Raw genomic sequence first — 13551 nt, 5'->3', positions numbered from 1 at the left:
CTCAGAACGAAGAAGCGGTTCAAATCACACGTCTCTGCTGTAATGCTAAGTAATCAACCTGCTCAAAAGGACGATACATTTTTACTACAGGATTTGCCACTTCTCACATAATGTGTGATGTAATCAAATAGGTATCGGCTCAATCGCTCTGAAAGTAGGACAATATGTCAGGACAGAACAACAAACACATACAGAGAGAGAGAGAGAAAAAATACAGCAAAAGACAAAAGAATAGCGACAAGAGTTTTAGACAGAGAGCAATTAAGAGGAAGACACACTGAGAACTATGATGACCAAATGATAACCTGACCCAAGCGAATCCAAGGCAGCAGCAGGCTGGGGGAACTTCCCTTGTCTGCAAAGGAACAAGTAATAGGTTTATTCCATGCTGAAAAAAAGAAAAAAGAAAACACAACGTTTCGGCCATGGAGCCTTCTTCAGGTGTGACCTGAAGCAACCTATTACTTGTTCATTTGCAGCCTCCCACGCATGCTGACACAGCTACCCACCTGAACTACTTCCCTTGTCTGCCTTATCTCCGATTTCCACAGAGCTATTAGAACAAGAGGGTGCTGCTCTGTGGTGATGGTGAGGTTGGCAACAGAGACCCAGTAATCATGATGATGATGGACAGTTTCGCCAAGGTAGAGCAATACAACACAGGGGCAGGGATGGAATATGGCTCTTGAGTCACCAGGCCAGTGAGAATCACATGAAGCTTTCACAAAGCATTTACCTATCGCAATAAATTGATGTCATTTCTACAAAGTACCGCTCAGTACATAATCCATGGAAGTTGGTACTTCCATTCCAGTGCAGCTCTGTCCCCCCATATGGTCCTGAATAATCTTAGTGAACCATTAAATAATTTTCAGCATGACAAAATATGCAGTGAAGTGTCTGATGAACACGGTATCACTTAGATCGAGATCCTTCAAAAGAGCACTTGTACCAAACTTTGCTTGTTAAATTAACATCGTGAGTGACAATTTATGGTTTTAATGTAGTGTTTGTGACAGTAGGGCTGCACAGAACTTCAGCATGGTGGTAATGTTTCTACTATCACATCCAAGCATATGCACAAGCAGCTGGTCATCTTTACCCCTGTACCCACATGAAACAAAACTGTCAGGTAGAAAATAGCATTAAAGACCTAACAGATGCTCCACTAACTCTGGTTTAACCAGCCTGCAGCCATGTCACCCTGCAACTCACAACTGGCAGCCCACTGAAGGTCAGCAGGTGTGAGCCGGGTCAGTACCTGGATGGGAGACCTCCCGGAGAAAACTAAGGCTGCTGCTGGAATGGGTGCTGGTGGGGCCAGTAGGGGGGTGCTCACCCTGCGGTCTCTGTGGGTCCTAATGCTCTAGTACAGTAATGGGAACACTGTAAAAAGGCACTGTCCTTCAGATGAGACATAAAACTGAGATCCTGACACACTGTGGTCATTTAAAATCCCAGTTTGTTTCACAAAAAGAGTGAGGGTTTTACCCAGGCATCCTGGCCCAATTTCCCACTTGCCTTTTCCAATCATGGCCTCCTAATAATCCCCATCTCTGAACATTCACTCTGCTCTCCTCCCCACTGAGAGCTGCTGTCTGGTGAGGTACTGGTGCACTATGGCTACTGTTGCATCATCCAGTTGGTTGAAGGGAACCCCATTACCTGTAAAGCTCTTTGAGTGGAGTGTCCAGAAAAGTGCTATATAAGTGTAAAGAATTATTATTATACCAGGTTAAACTGGGCAAGAATGAACGGTGTGTGTTGAGACAGCATTATCATTCTGAGACTTAAATATGAAAGCACAGCAAGATGCTTCCTATATGCAGAGGGAATATAATAGACAGTAAAGCAGGCAGGGCTTTAACAAGCACTGAAAGCACATGATCAATAACCCCAAGAACAGACATCCGGAACAAGGGAATCGAGTATGTCGATAAGCCACTGAAAAGGTGTGTGCTTCAATAGGCGTAACCAATCCGATAACCTGCAAAATGGATTAGTGTTTGCCAGGTGTCAGGAGTGCTTGCTCCTGTACAGAATTAATTTTCCTTTAATTGAAAGTGGCCAGTCTAATGCAGTTAAAGGCAAAGGCGGTTCACTAGGAGTCACCCCAAAGCCAAATCTGAAAAATATAGAAAACAAATGCTTTGCATTTTATAAAAACTGCCCAGCAGACAATGATCAGCAAAAAACATGAAAGCAGTCATGCTTTTGATTGACAATGATTGTGAATTTTACGGTGGTTTAGAGTGCACTTGATTTTTATTATAATGCAAACATTTCCATCTTCTGTTATGTTCCACCAACAAGAGATGAATTACATGTGAGGAATAAATATTGCAACTGGGCTGTTTCAATAATACTGCAAATGTACATACCTGTACAGTGCTCTGACTGGGCTGTGTAATACTCCACATGAACTGTAAGCATTTTGATTATTGTTACTGTGCAGTGTGCCATATGGACTAAATTTAGAGTATTAAACCATTACATTAGAACAGTCACTGTCTGTGTAATACTGTACAATGATTGAACATAGCTGGAAGATCAGGAACAACTGTTTTTTTCTTTTTTTTTTTCACGAAGATACTGTGTCCAGCCTTCTTGTTTTTACACCATTCCCCAACAATGATGAATGAATGCTCCTGAGCTCAGCATTATGCATGAAGGACTTTGATCGTCAGATTAGATGTGTGTGTTGTGTGGCTCCTTTTCTATTGACTCTGTGCACACAAACACACCTCACTCTCCAGCTGACGGCATTCAATTTGATCCTGCAGGGAGGGGTTACAGAAACGTAAGACTCCACTCTTTGAACTGTCTAGTAGCCAATTCATGCCCTTCTCGGATGAACTGCGCAGGGGGTCTCAGAAATTCCTCTGTTAACTGATACGGACTTGAATGCTTTAATATTCAACACTGTGGAATCTGAAAAATGTCTGGGATAATTTAGTGGTTACATTTTTTATTTGCATTAGTATACACTTTTATTAGTATACAGGGCAACACGCTGCACCTTCCTGGAAATTTCAAAGGTTACACCATGGCTCCTGCCAACCTGCTCAACAAAAACATTGAAAACGGCCTGTAAGGATTCCATTAAGTGGACTCGGTTTTTAATACAAAGTTGCTCTTGATTGTTATGACTTACAGTTTTACTACACCCCTGAATTATATTATTGACAATTAGGTGACATTTTAGACATTTAATTACACATGTAACTTATTAGACTGTTAAAGAGCTGGTTAAGCAAAAAGTCAGTAGTGTGAAAAACAGGAATTTCATTTCTTGAGTTTCTGCACTGGATTTAATTCTGGGACAGCAATGTTGTAGGAACATTTGCATTTGTGTAGCACTTTTCATCCCAAGACATAAAGGAGGGATAGTGTCTTCCAACTCTGGTGTAACACCCACCTGTACGTGTGGCAGCCATTCTGCAGCAGAAGGTCCACAGCACAGAAGACCAGGTGGAGACCTGAGAAACTGCTTAACTCACTGAATGATAAAGTACCTTCAGGAGGGCCGGAATCTGGTAGCGGTTTACTTTGCTAATGTCTCTGTCTCCTTAGTCAGACCCCCTTATATCTCCCCTCCCATGAAATACCACCCTGATATTCCAGCAACTCTTTCCTGCCACTCAAGGAAGCAACCGGCTCCCTGGCTCACAGTCAGGGCTGCGTCTGCTCTTGGATTACACCGAGCACAAAGGAAACAAGTGGGTCACTGTTTGAAGAGTTAATGCATTTCGGAGCCTGAATGATATCAAAAGCTTATGATTATTTGTTTTCTTTTCATCTCTTCCACTCCATTTATAGAATTTTGAATCGGCTTAAAGTTGTAGTGGTAATAATAAGGATAACAATGACAATAACAGGGGCAGCGATCAACCATGGCTTTTGTACGGGGGTGTCACCAGCAGCTACCAACAGACTTAAGACACAGTGAAGCGCTTTAGAAATGTGCTCAGATAAACAACGAGGCCCCAAAACACAAACTCTCCACGACAAAAGATATTCCCTCATACTCCCTCACATTCCCTCTGTGATCTTCTACACGTTCAACAGAAAGTAAAAAGTGTGGCGTCACACAACGACAAAACGGCAAACAGTTTTTGCCTTTAAATGACGATGTTAAACACCTCTTAAGCCTAGCCTTTTGTTTTGTTTTGAGTAAAACACGGACCAAGCACACTTTAACTGGCCAGCCGATCTGTCAGCCTGCTAGGATGCCAGTGTTGCCTGCGCAATCCTTCCTTGGGTTCAGAAACCAGTTAAAGAACAAAGTCATGAAGAAAAAGGCTCAAACTCTGGAGACTTTTTTTAACAAGACTCTGGGTAATTAAAGCCCTTTGGGTCAAGACCTTATTATAATTATTCTTCCCTACAGACAACACATTATAACATGCAGATGAACATTCCTAGAAGACAATTTTGGTAAAACAGCAGGGAACACTTTTTAAACTTACTTAGAGAGTCCGACTCTTTTTAAATTAAATATCAACAACAGATTCTTGCTTAAAATTCCAAGGAAACTCAGCACTGCAACAGCAAAGTTCCTCTTGGTCCAGCTGACGTTCTTCACATACCTTTGCGGTTTCTTTGTCTTATCCTTTTTTTCCAGGTTGATTTCCAGACTCCTGTCTCAAGTGGTGCAGTGTGACCCTGGATTCCTACGTTCTGATACTCAGAGGTTCTTCTTTCCCTTTTCTCACAGTCCCCTTTTTTCTGTTAGTCTCTTCCTCTTCCTTCTAACCCTGTTATACCTGACAGGTGGGAGGAAATGAGGGCGGGCAGAGATGATGTAATCAGCTTCCCCTTTTCTACTGCTGGTTCTGCAGCTGACAGTGGTATTACTTGCTGGGTGAACAGCTCCCCTTCCCCCCACTGACAAACACCTCTGTTACAGTTTTCTTCCTCCTCCCCCTCCTGTGTAGGTAAGGCAAGGAAAGCGAAAGCATCAAGGTGGGGGAATACCCAGCTATAACTAGCTTTGAATGCTGCAAAAATCCCTGAGACATACTTCTACAGTACTTAAATATGTGCTGCACAAATTTTACAACTCACAGCAAAATCACACAAGGCACACAGTGAGTCAACCAAATGGACAGAGGCCGATACACATGCACTCAGAAAAAAAAACCCTCACAAAAACTGCAGTGAACTGGCAAAAAGAAGCATAAGGATTAATCATATACATGAGATCAGACACGGTTCAGTAACTCCTGTTCCCCTGCAGACATAAAATAGTCCAGAAGAGGCAGGGATCAGTGTGTCCACTGCACCAGCAAAGAGCAGAAACCCACACCTGGACAAGCACAGCTAATCGAATCTAGGGATTTATGCTATGCGGTCCTGGGCAGCACACAGTGAACTACATGGGGCAGATAAGAGGGGAGGAGAGAGGACAAGGCAAAAAAAGGTTCAGGTTTCTGGCATTAAGGAGAAACCACACAGGAAAGGATGGGCTCCAGGCTCACCAAGGCTTGCTCCTCCTGCTTTGCAGTTTAAAATCCAGATTCAGATTCAATTCCAAGCCGTTTACACAATCAATTAAACAAATGCCTTTAGCCACTTTAGCCTTTAGGTACTTGTTATGACTATACTCAACCTGCTTAATTACAAAAATACTACTACTGATTCCTTACATTTATATAGCACTTTTCTGGACACTCCACTCAAAGTGCTTTACAGGTAATGGGGAATCCCACTATCACCACCAATGTGCAGCACCCACCTGGATGATGCGAAACCAGCCAGAGTGTACTAGATTGCTCACCATACACCAGCTATCAGTGGGGAGGAGAACCGAGTAATGAAGCCAATTCCTAAATCAGGATTATTAGAAGCCCATGATTGGTAAAGGCCAATGGGAAATTTTGCCAGGATGCCGGGGTAACATCCCTACTCTTTTCAAGAATCATACTGGGATTTTTAATGACCACAGAGAGTCAGGACGGGTTTGACGTCTCATTTGAAGGATGGCGCCTTTTTACAGTGTAGTGTCCCCAGCACTATACTGGGGCATTAGGACCTACACAGACCAACAGAAAGAGAACCCCCTACTGGCCCCACAAACACCTCTTCCAGCAGAAACCTTTGCTTTCCCAGGAGGTCTCCCATCCAGGTACCGACCAGGCTCATACTACTGGTCTACAGCCCACCCCTTAATCTTAACCCTGAAAAAACCTTTCCCTAATCCCTAATCCCAGTGAACCCAATCCTACCAGTGACACTCCTTTTTTCAAAACACAGATGGGCCTCTCTTCTGATGAAATGAATTTTCATTTTTCTCATGTGCTTCAGGCTACAGAATTCTGAAACCTTTCCATCCGACAATGTCACACGTCCTTTAAAAACCACAAAACTTCCAAAGGTGACCTTACTGAAAAAAAAAATGAATGCTTGACATTATTTAGCAGGAACTGAAGTCATATTAAGGAGAACTTTCTTTTTTAACCTGGCACTTTAAAGCTTTCTCATTTGCATACAGTTTCTATATTCTTCTTGGAAATGCACAAATGAGGCTCATGTGCAATTTCGAAAGAGAGTTTAGTAGTAATACATTAACTAAAACAATAAAAGAACCCACACTATCAGACAAACACACAACATTTCCTCTGGAGCTGTTCAAACACACTCAAGGTAGTGCTGTATAAGGAGGATCAGGGGAAACACCATAATTTAGCTCATCCTAATATGGAACCAAGCAATGTGGCTATCACTGACTGATCAATGCCTTTATCTTCACTGGCCTCCTCAAAGGAGCAGTATCCCCTTAGTTTTTAGCAGTGATCTTGATAGACCAAAGAGTAGTAGGAACTGTAACATGAGTACTGGGGTTTTGTACATACAGCTGGTATTACAAATGACCACTGATTACCAATGCTATTAGCTTTTTCTAACAGAGGCTTATATTTCTTTATCTTGACTCAAATGGATCTTGAGAACTAGGATACCAAAGGTCTAAGGGTTCTCTCTTCAGGATTAGGATTGGAAAACAGTGTCAGAGTGAACTCAACAGGAAAATTACCAGCAGAGAAAAAGGGAAAGGAGTGGGATCGGAGAAAAAGGTACCATTTCCAGAGCCAAGCAAACAATGAAGAGTCACACGAACACAAAGTCACCACCTGCTATCTTTGTCCACTTTTAATTTCAGGAGAAAGTAACTGTATAGGCTAGTCTGGTCTGTTGTTTTTTTCTGACCCTCCTGAATGCAAACCCTGAAGAATACTGCAGTCAAATGAGCACAGAGCTCCATTCAAATGCTCAATGCAAATTGTGAAGAAGCAGTCCAAGAACAAACGCGAGGAGGCTGAAAGATTCTGCACGTTGCAGACTGGCACTTTGCACAATGACAGTCCTGGCACTAAGCTGTGAGCTCTCCAGCACAGGAATAAAGCAAAAACCTATTATGCTTCTATCACAACAAAATAGAAAATTTGGCATGTACAAAACTGATAGTTTACTAGTTGGTTATTTATTATCAGAATAGAACAGTTACTCTATTCTCATACTCAACAAACCAGTTTTGTATTTTTCTTGGGGCCCAAACAGTACATTGGGGACCAAAAGAGACTGTCCACTGCCATACCTAAAAATGTATGATATCACCTTGGCCCAAGACAGACAGGACCAACTGCTTCACTCAATAATTATTTAGGCCCTGTTACCTTGTTGTACCAACCTATATACTAGTATTTTTGGACTGTAAGCGGAAACTCAAACTTCCAGAGGAAACTCATGTGAACAGGGGGAACATGCAAGCTCCATGCAGATATAAACCGAGGCCTCAGCATTTCGAGGCAGCAATGATAACCACTGAGCCACCGTGTCGCCCATGCTGGTTAATTTGCAATATATTTGTAAGAGAACTTTTTTACATTGTAGTTTTACCGACTAAGTTCTTATTTGCAATCTGCAGTTCAGCGGGTATTTTTAGTAATACAGGTTTCTAACCTGATGCATGTTTCAGTTTCTGTTGTAATAAAATCACATGTTGTAGAAAGGTATTAGGACTAAATGTGAGAAGGCTTTCTACTTCAGTTTTCATTTTGTCTTCTTTGAATGAAAAAGCAAAACTCCAAATATTTAACATCATCGTTTCCGCTCTACAATGCACTGGTATGTGTGCACCTACAAATACCACTGTAAACACCTGGATGGCTTTGTGAAAGTGAAAAAATGGTAGTGTTAGGGATGCACTCTCCTTCACACTAGCAATCTTCATTTGCCTATTGACCATCAACCCAAAACTATGTGGCTAGCAAAGAATGCTGCCCTACCACATTCAATTATAAAACCACACTGCAGCCCGACAAAAATATCTAATTATACCATGACGTGACACCCTTAAAAAGGACTTATGAGAGATGAACACAAAATATGGTTTATTTATGCTAACCATGTCAGTTACAGCACCTAACATGTCAGGCTTTTGTTATAGTGAGACCTATTTACAGTTACTTATTAAGAACATAAACAGACGCAAGGCACTTAGGGTTTTAACTGAATTCAAAGCTTATAAGCACCGATACAAATGCACAGATGGGACAGCAGCAAATTTAATAACTGTAATAATGTCGTTAGTATCTGTTTTTAGGAAAGAGCTTACCAATTCTAAAATTACTATCATTGATACTACAATAACATATATACAACCATTAGTAGACAGTATATAGCCTCCTACTCTTGGTAGTTAGAGTCTACCTGGGAAGCACAGGGCACCAGGAAGGACTGCACCCTGGACTGACCGCCAGTCCATCACGGGGCACCCATTCACACACGGGAACAATTAAGAGACACCAATTAGCCAGCATGTGTTTGTAAGGAAGGAGGAAATCGGAACAGCCGGCAAAAAAACCCCATAAATACTCCAAACTGAAATTTGGGAGTTCGGTATGTTAAAAGCTCCAGGATATTTGTATGAATATATACTTCTGAATAAATGAATGAACTCTCGTAAAACAATCTGATATAATGGAACGAGAAAAACACGCGTTAAAGTGTGACTTCTAATTGCACTTTTCAAAAGAGGCGTGTAAACCAGTGGGATCTCCCTAGGAACAGACTTCACCCTGCTGCTAACTAGTTAAATTCGTGAAAATACCAGCTTGAATGTGAAGGGGTGAAGTTCCCAATTAAATGTACGTCGTTCTCTTAGCAAAGACAGTGAGGTTTTGTTTCACATGTGTGGTCTTTGTCTTTTCTCTATGACAGCACAAATACAGTATAAGGCATATTTACAACCCGCTAATAAAGCATCATTTTCCAAAACACTCACACGCGATCTTACATGAATTGGCTGTCATTATATTTTTGCGTTTGGTCTGTTGTAAGCAAGCAAACAAAAAAAGGCTCCACGCTACAAGCTAATTCACTCTTGCCATGAGAACAAACTCAGGCTGCATCCCACCCACACGAATTACGGAAGTGATAGACACGACTCACCTTCTCACAGGTGCAACAACTCGGAGTTCACCAGTGTGTGTTTTGTTCACAATAAAAACCCTAAAATATTTTTGTATGCTAATCTTTTTGTTTCACTACAGAGCGGGACTCTAAATATAACAATTAGCTCTGCCCTGCAAGACGAGAGAGATTCGAGTTTTTTTTTCACCCGACTCAGTTAAAAAGAGTTGTCCGTCCACTTCAGGCCATGGGCGGGTCGAAACTACAGCTGAGACAAGAGAGACTTTTTTTCTTAAAGGTGCAGTCCTGTGCAGAGGTTTCCCTTCTCTTCTTTTGGAAGCTTCGCGGCATTATCCCGCTATACAAACGCCTTGCATCGAGTGTACATCTACTTACTTCTGAGATTTAGTATCAGAGGAGAAATCGGGATGATATAACTTAGTGAATTTTAAGGGTTAAGGGGAAAGTTAGTGTCGAGGTTGGAGGATACACATACAGTCAAGACAGGCAGTGGAATCGTTGATCACAATAAGAGCGTTGCGCCAGATGCTTGCTTCCAAAAAGATGCCCGTGTCCGTATGATCACTGATGTCAGTTGCCGTGAAAACTAACACCAACTCAATGTAACGACTAAGAAGGGACCCTAGCATTGCTCAAACGTTCTCTTGCTTTCAAGCAGCGGAGCGCTCACGCCTTTCTGAACACATTTCTGAGCTCCAGCGTTCTTTCCTGTGAAATCCTGCGTCGCGGATCGTGACCCTCTCAATACAGGTACTTTTGCTTTGTAGACGGCTACACCACGTAGCGATTTTAAAATGTGCTAAGATCCCTTTCCCATGGCAACACGCTCTCTTTGTCTTCTAGGTCCACCGATGCACACACAAACTGGACAAGACAGTCGTCCTACACAATTCCCATTTTATTAGAGTACGTCAATCTTCCCATCTCACAAATATAATCCTATAAAACAGCAGTTCCTGTTACTGCACAGAACTCATATCAGGGCCGGCCCTAGCTTTTTCAGGGCCCTTGGCAAGATCTTGGAAAGGGGCTCTTCCAGATCACAGTTTGTGCATACACCTTTATTATCAGCTCCCACCCCAAACTTATTTTACTATCTAGGCCAATTCAATAAATGAATTATATAATTAGTACACTTTTATTTTTCCAGCTTTGAAGAGAACATAATAAATAACTTACAAACAAGAACAAGAAGCACAGATTTTACAATGCTAACATAATAATAATGATTAATTAATAACAATTGCTTATATAATGGTTCTTTGGGTTTCTGCCTTTGCTGCTCCTGCCCTGCCAGTTCATCCCTCACTGCCTGGGCACAAACCCAGGTCTCCGGCATCACGCAACATGGAACTTGCTAGATGAGCTAAAGGAGAACTCCCCCAGCCCAGGCAGCTGAGATCCCTGTTATACGATAAGGTATATTCATTACATTCACACTTATATAGCGCTTTTCCGGACACTCCTCTCAAAGTGCTTCACAGGTAATGGGGATAATGGATGATGTGACAGCAGCCATAGTGCACCAGTACCTCACCACACACCAGCTCTCAGTGGGGAGGAGAACAGAGTGATGAAGCCAGTTCATAGATGGGGATTATTAGGAGGCCATTATTGGCAAGGGCCAATGGGAAATTTGGCCAGGACACCAGGGTAACGTCCCTACTCTTTTCGAGAAACGCCCTGGGATTTTTTAATGGCCCCAGAGAGTCAGGACCTCGGTTTTACATCTCACCCAAGGGACGGTGCCTTTTTACAGTATTGTGTCCCCATCACTATACTGGGGCATTAGGACCTACACAGACTGCAGGGTGAGCGCCCCCTGCTGGCCCCACTAACACCTCTTCCAGCAGCAGCCTTAGTTTTTCCCCAGGAGGTCTCCCATCCAGATACTGACCAGGCTCACACCTGCTGAGCGTCAGTGGGCTGCCAGGTGTGAGTTACAGGTTGATATATAGCTTTTAACATTGAAAGTAATAACATGAAACATAAATCTAATAACTTCACATCAAAACATCTCAAGTAATCTACATGTAAAGCTAGAAAACGTGGTTTGTCTACCGTTCACATGGATCTGACAGACTCAAAACCAAATAAAAACAACGGCATTATTACAGTGACTTGATTTGGCAAACCTTTGGATATGCTGCTCTTCTTTTCTGCTTGTTATTTTCTCTATACCCTGATAGGTATGTCCTTTTGGAGGTAAAAATGCGTGTTTACCAGTTGCAACTACAGATGCAGCCATTCAAACTGCACGGTACAAACACGTACTGCACGCAGCTACCCACAAGCCATGGTGGCGAACCGCAGTACGTGATTGGATGGCCAAAATGACCGACAGGGGCACTCGTGGTGCATTGGTCATTAGTGAAAAGATAATGTAATCTCTTTACTGCGCACATTTTAATTAGCCTATTATTGAATATTTATATGGAATTTTACAACTGAAGGGAAATTTTAGTAGCTGAGCAAAAAGAAGAGGGGCATTATGCGTCTAATGGTGATAAACGATGTCAATTTAGGAACATAAACATATTACTGTATATGGTTTTAACGTTTAAACCATTACAACCTAGTTTGCAACACAAGGAAAAAGTCACATGTAATGGTTCATTACACATTAGATGTAATGAAAGATTAATAAAATTAATCATTACAACATTTACTACTTTCTGAAATAAAATGAACAGCATTCAGTGCAGCAGCAGCTGAAACCGCTCTTATATTGTCATCTCATGGTGAAGATGAGTCATTTATGACGTTGGCAGTGAAATAAACCATTACACTTTCATTCACAACTAATAACATTATATTTTAGAACTAACAAACATTAACAGCCTATATCAGTATTGCAGCAACAGAAAGGGCCACTGGAGAGAATTTATGACTCATATTTGAATGTGTCAATTAAAAACACGTTGTGTTGCAGGTTGAGGGGGCCCCCTGGTGGCCTTGGGGCCCTAGGCAGTCACCTAGTTCCCCTAAGACAAGGGGAACCCATATGATCCAAATGTTCCCAAACATTCCTGAATGTTCTCAAACGTTTGAAAATGTTCCCAAATGTTCTAAAATATTTTTAATGTTCACAATGTTCCCATCATTCCCAAACGATATAAAATATTCCCAAACATGCTTGAATGTTCTCAAATGTCCCCACTGTTCCTTAATGTTTGAAAAGATTCACAGATGTTCTGAAATATTTTTAATGTTCCTATTGTTCCCAAATTATCTCAAATTGTCCCCAATTTTTCACAACTTTTCCCAAACACTCTCCAATGAACCTCAAATATTCCCAAATGTTCCCAAACGTTCTCAAATGTTCCCCAAATCCCCCCACTGTTCCTAAATGTTTCCAAATGTTCTCAAATATTTCAAAATGTTCAAAAGTGTTCCCAATCATTCTCTAATGTTCTCACATCATCTCAGTGGTCTCAAATGATCTCAGATGTTCCCAAATGTTGCCAAATGTTCTCAATTTGTTCTAAGCAAAGAATATCAAAGAACATTTGAGAACACTGGGAACAATTGAAAACAGTGGGGAATACTAGGCATTTGGGAATATTTTAGAATACTGTGAACATTTGAAAATATCTCTTAACAATTAAGCATATTTGAGAGCATTTGGAAATATTTGAGAACATTTGGGACCACTGAGATAATCTGAGAACATCTGGGAACAATGGGGACTTGGCTTCTGGGAAAACTGGCTCTTGAGCATATAGCCATCTAGAGGCTACAACAGTAGCTCTTCTGCCCATGAACCCTACATTCTGTCTCCATAAAACAAATTTATAATACACATCCCGACTGAGGCTTTAAAAATTATAACAATTTAACAAAAATGAACAGATGTATACATATTGGTAAACATTTGATGAAGTGGTATTATACTGTATATAAGTAGATTTTGTTTAAATCAAACTCTCTTTCCACGTCCTATTCTAGTGAAGGACGATTCTTCCTTATTTTCTAGGATGGGTGTTTGCTTCTTAGTTCCTATAAATCTCCTGTCTTTTTTTTGGTTTCCTTCGTTTTCTACTTTATATATATGTTTTTTTTTCTTTTAGGCAGTACTCTCACATTGCTGGAGTCTTCCAACTCACTCTCCTAAGCTCT

General features: G+C 41.4%; 1 protein-coding gene across 7 annotated transcripts in view; it reads right to left on the bottom strand.

Moving 5' to 3' along the window:
- The window catches only part of LOC102683303 (LIM domain and actin-binding protein 1), a 34401-nt gene extending 24728 nt beyond the window's left edge, over positions 1 to 9673 (bottom strand). For 2 of the 7 annotated variants that reach the window (XM_015344289.2, XM_015344288.2), the window contains exons 1-3: positions 9451 to 9673; positions 4590 to 4766; positions 311 to 355 (exon numbers count right to left, since the gene is read on the bottom strand). The gene's annotated coding sequence lies outside the window, so the exon portion shown is untranslated. The remainder of the gene's footprint in view (positions 1 to 310; positions 356 to 4589; positions 4767 to 9450) is intronic. The other 5 variants (XM_015344286.2, XM_015344290.2, XM_015344287.2 and 2 more) reach the window with 3 other exon arrangements.
- Between the last annotated feature and the right edge of the window lie 3878 nt (positions 9674 to 13551).

The sequence above is a fragment of the Lepisosteus oculatus genome, chromosome 1, assembly GCF_040954835.1.
Source record: "Lepisosteus oculatus isolate fLepOcu1 chromosome 1, fLepOcu1.hap2, whole genome shotgun sequence".
NCBI lineage: Eukaryota > Metazoa > Chordata > Actinopteri > Semionotiformes > Lepisosteidae > Lepisosteus > Lepisosteus oculatus.
This window is presented reverse-complemented; position numbering and strand designations above follow the sequence as displayed.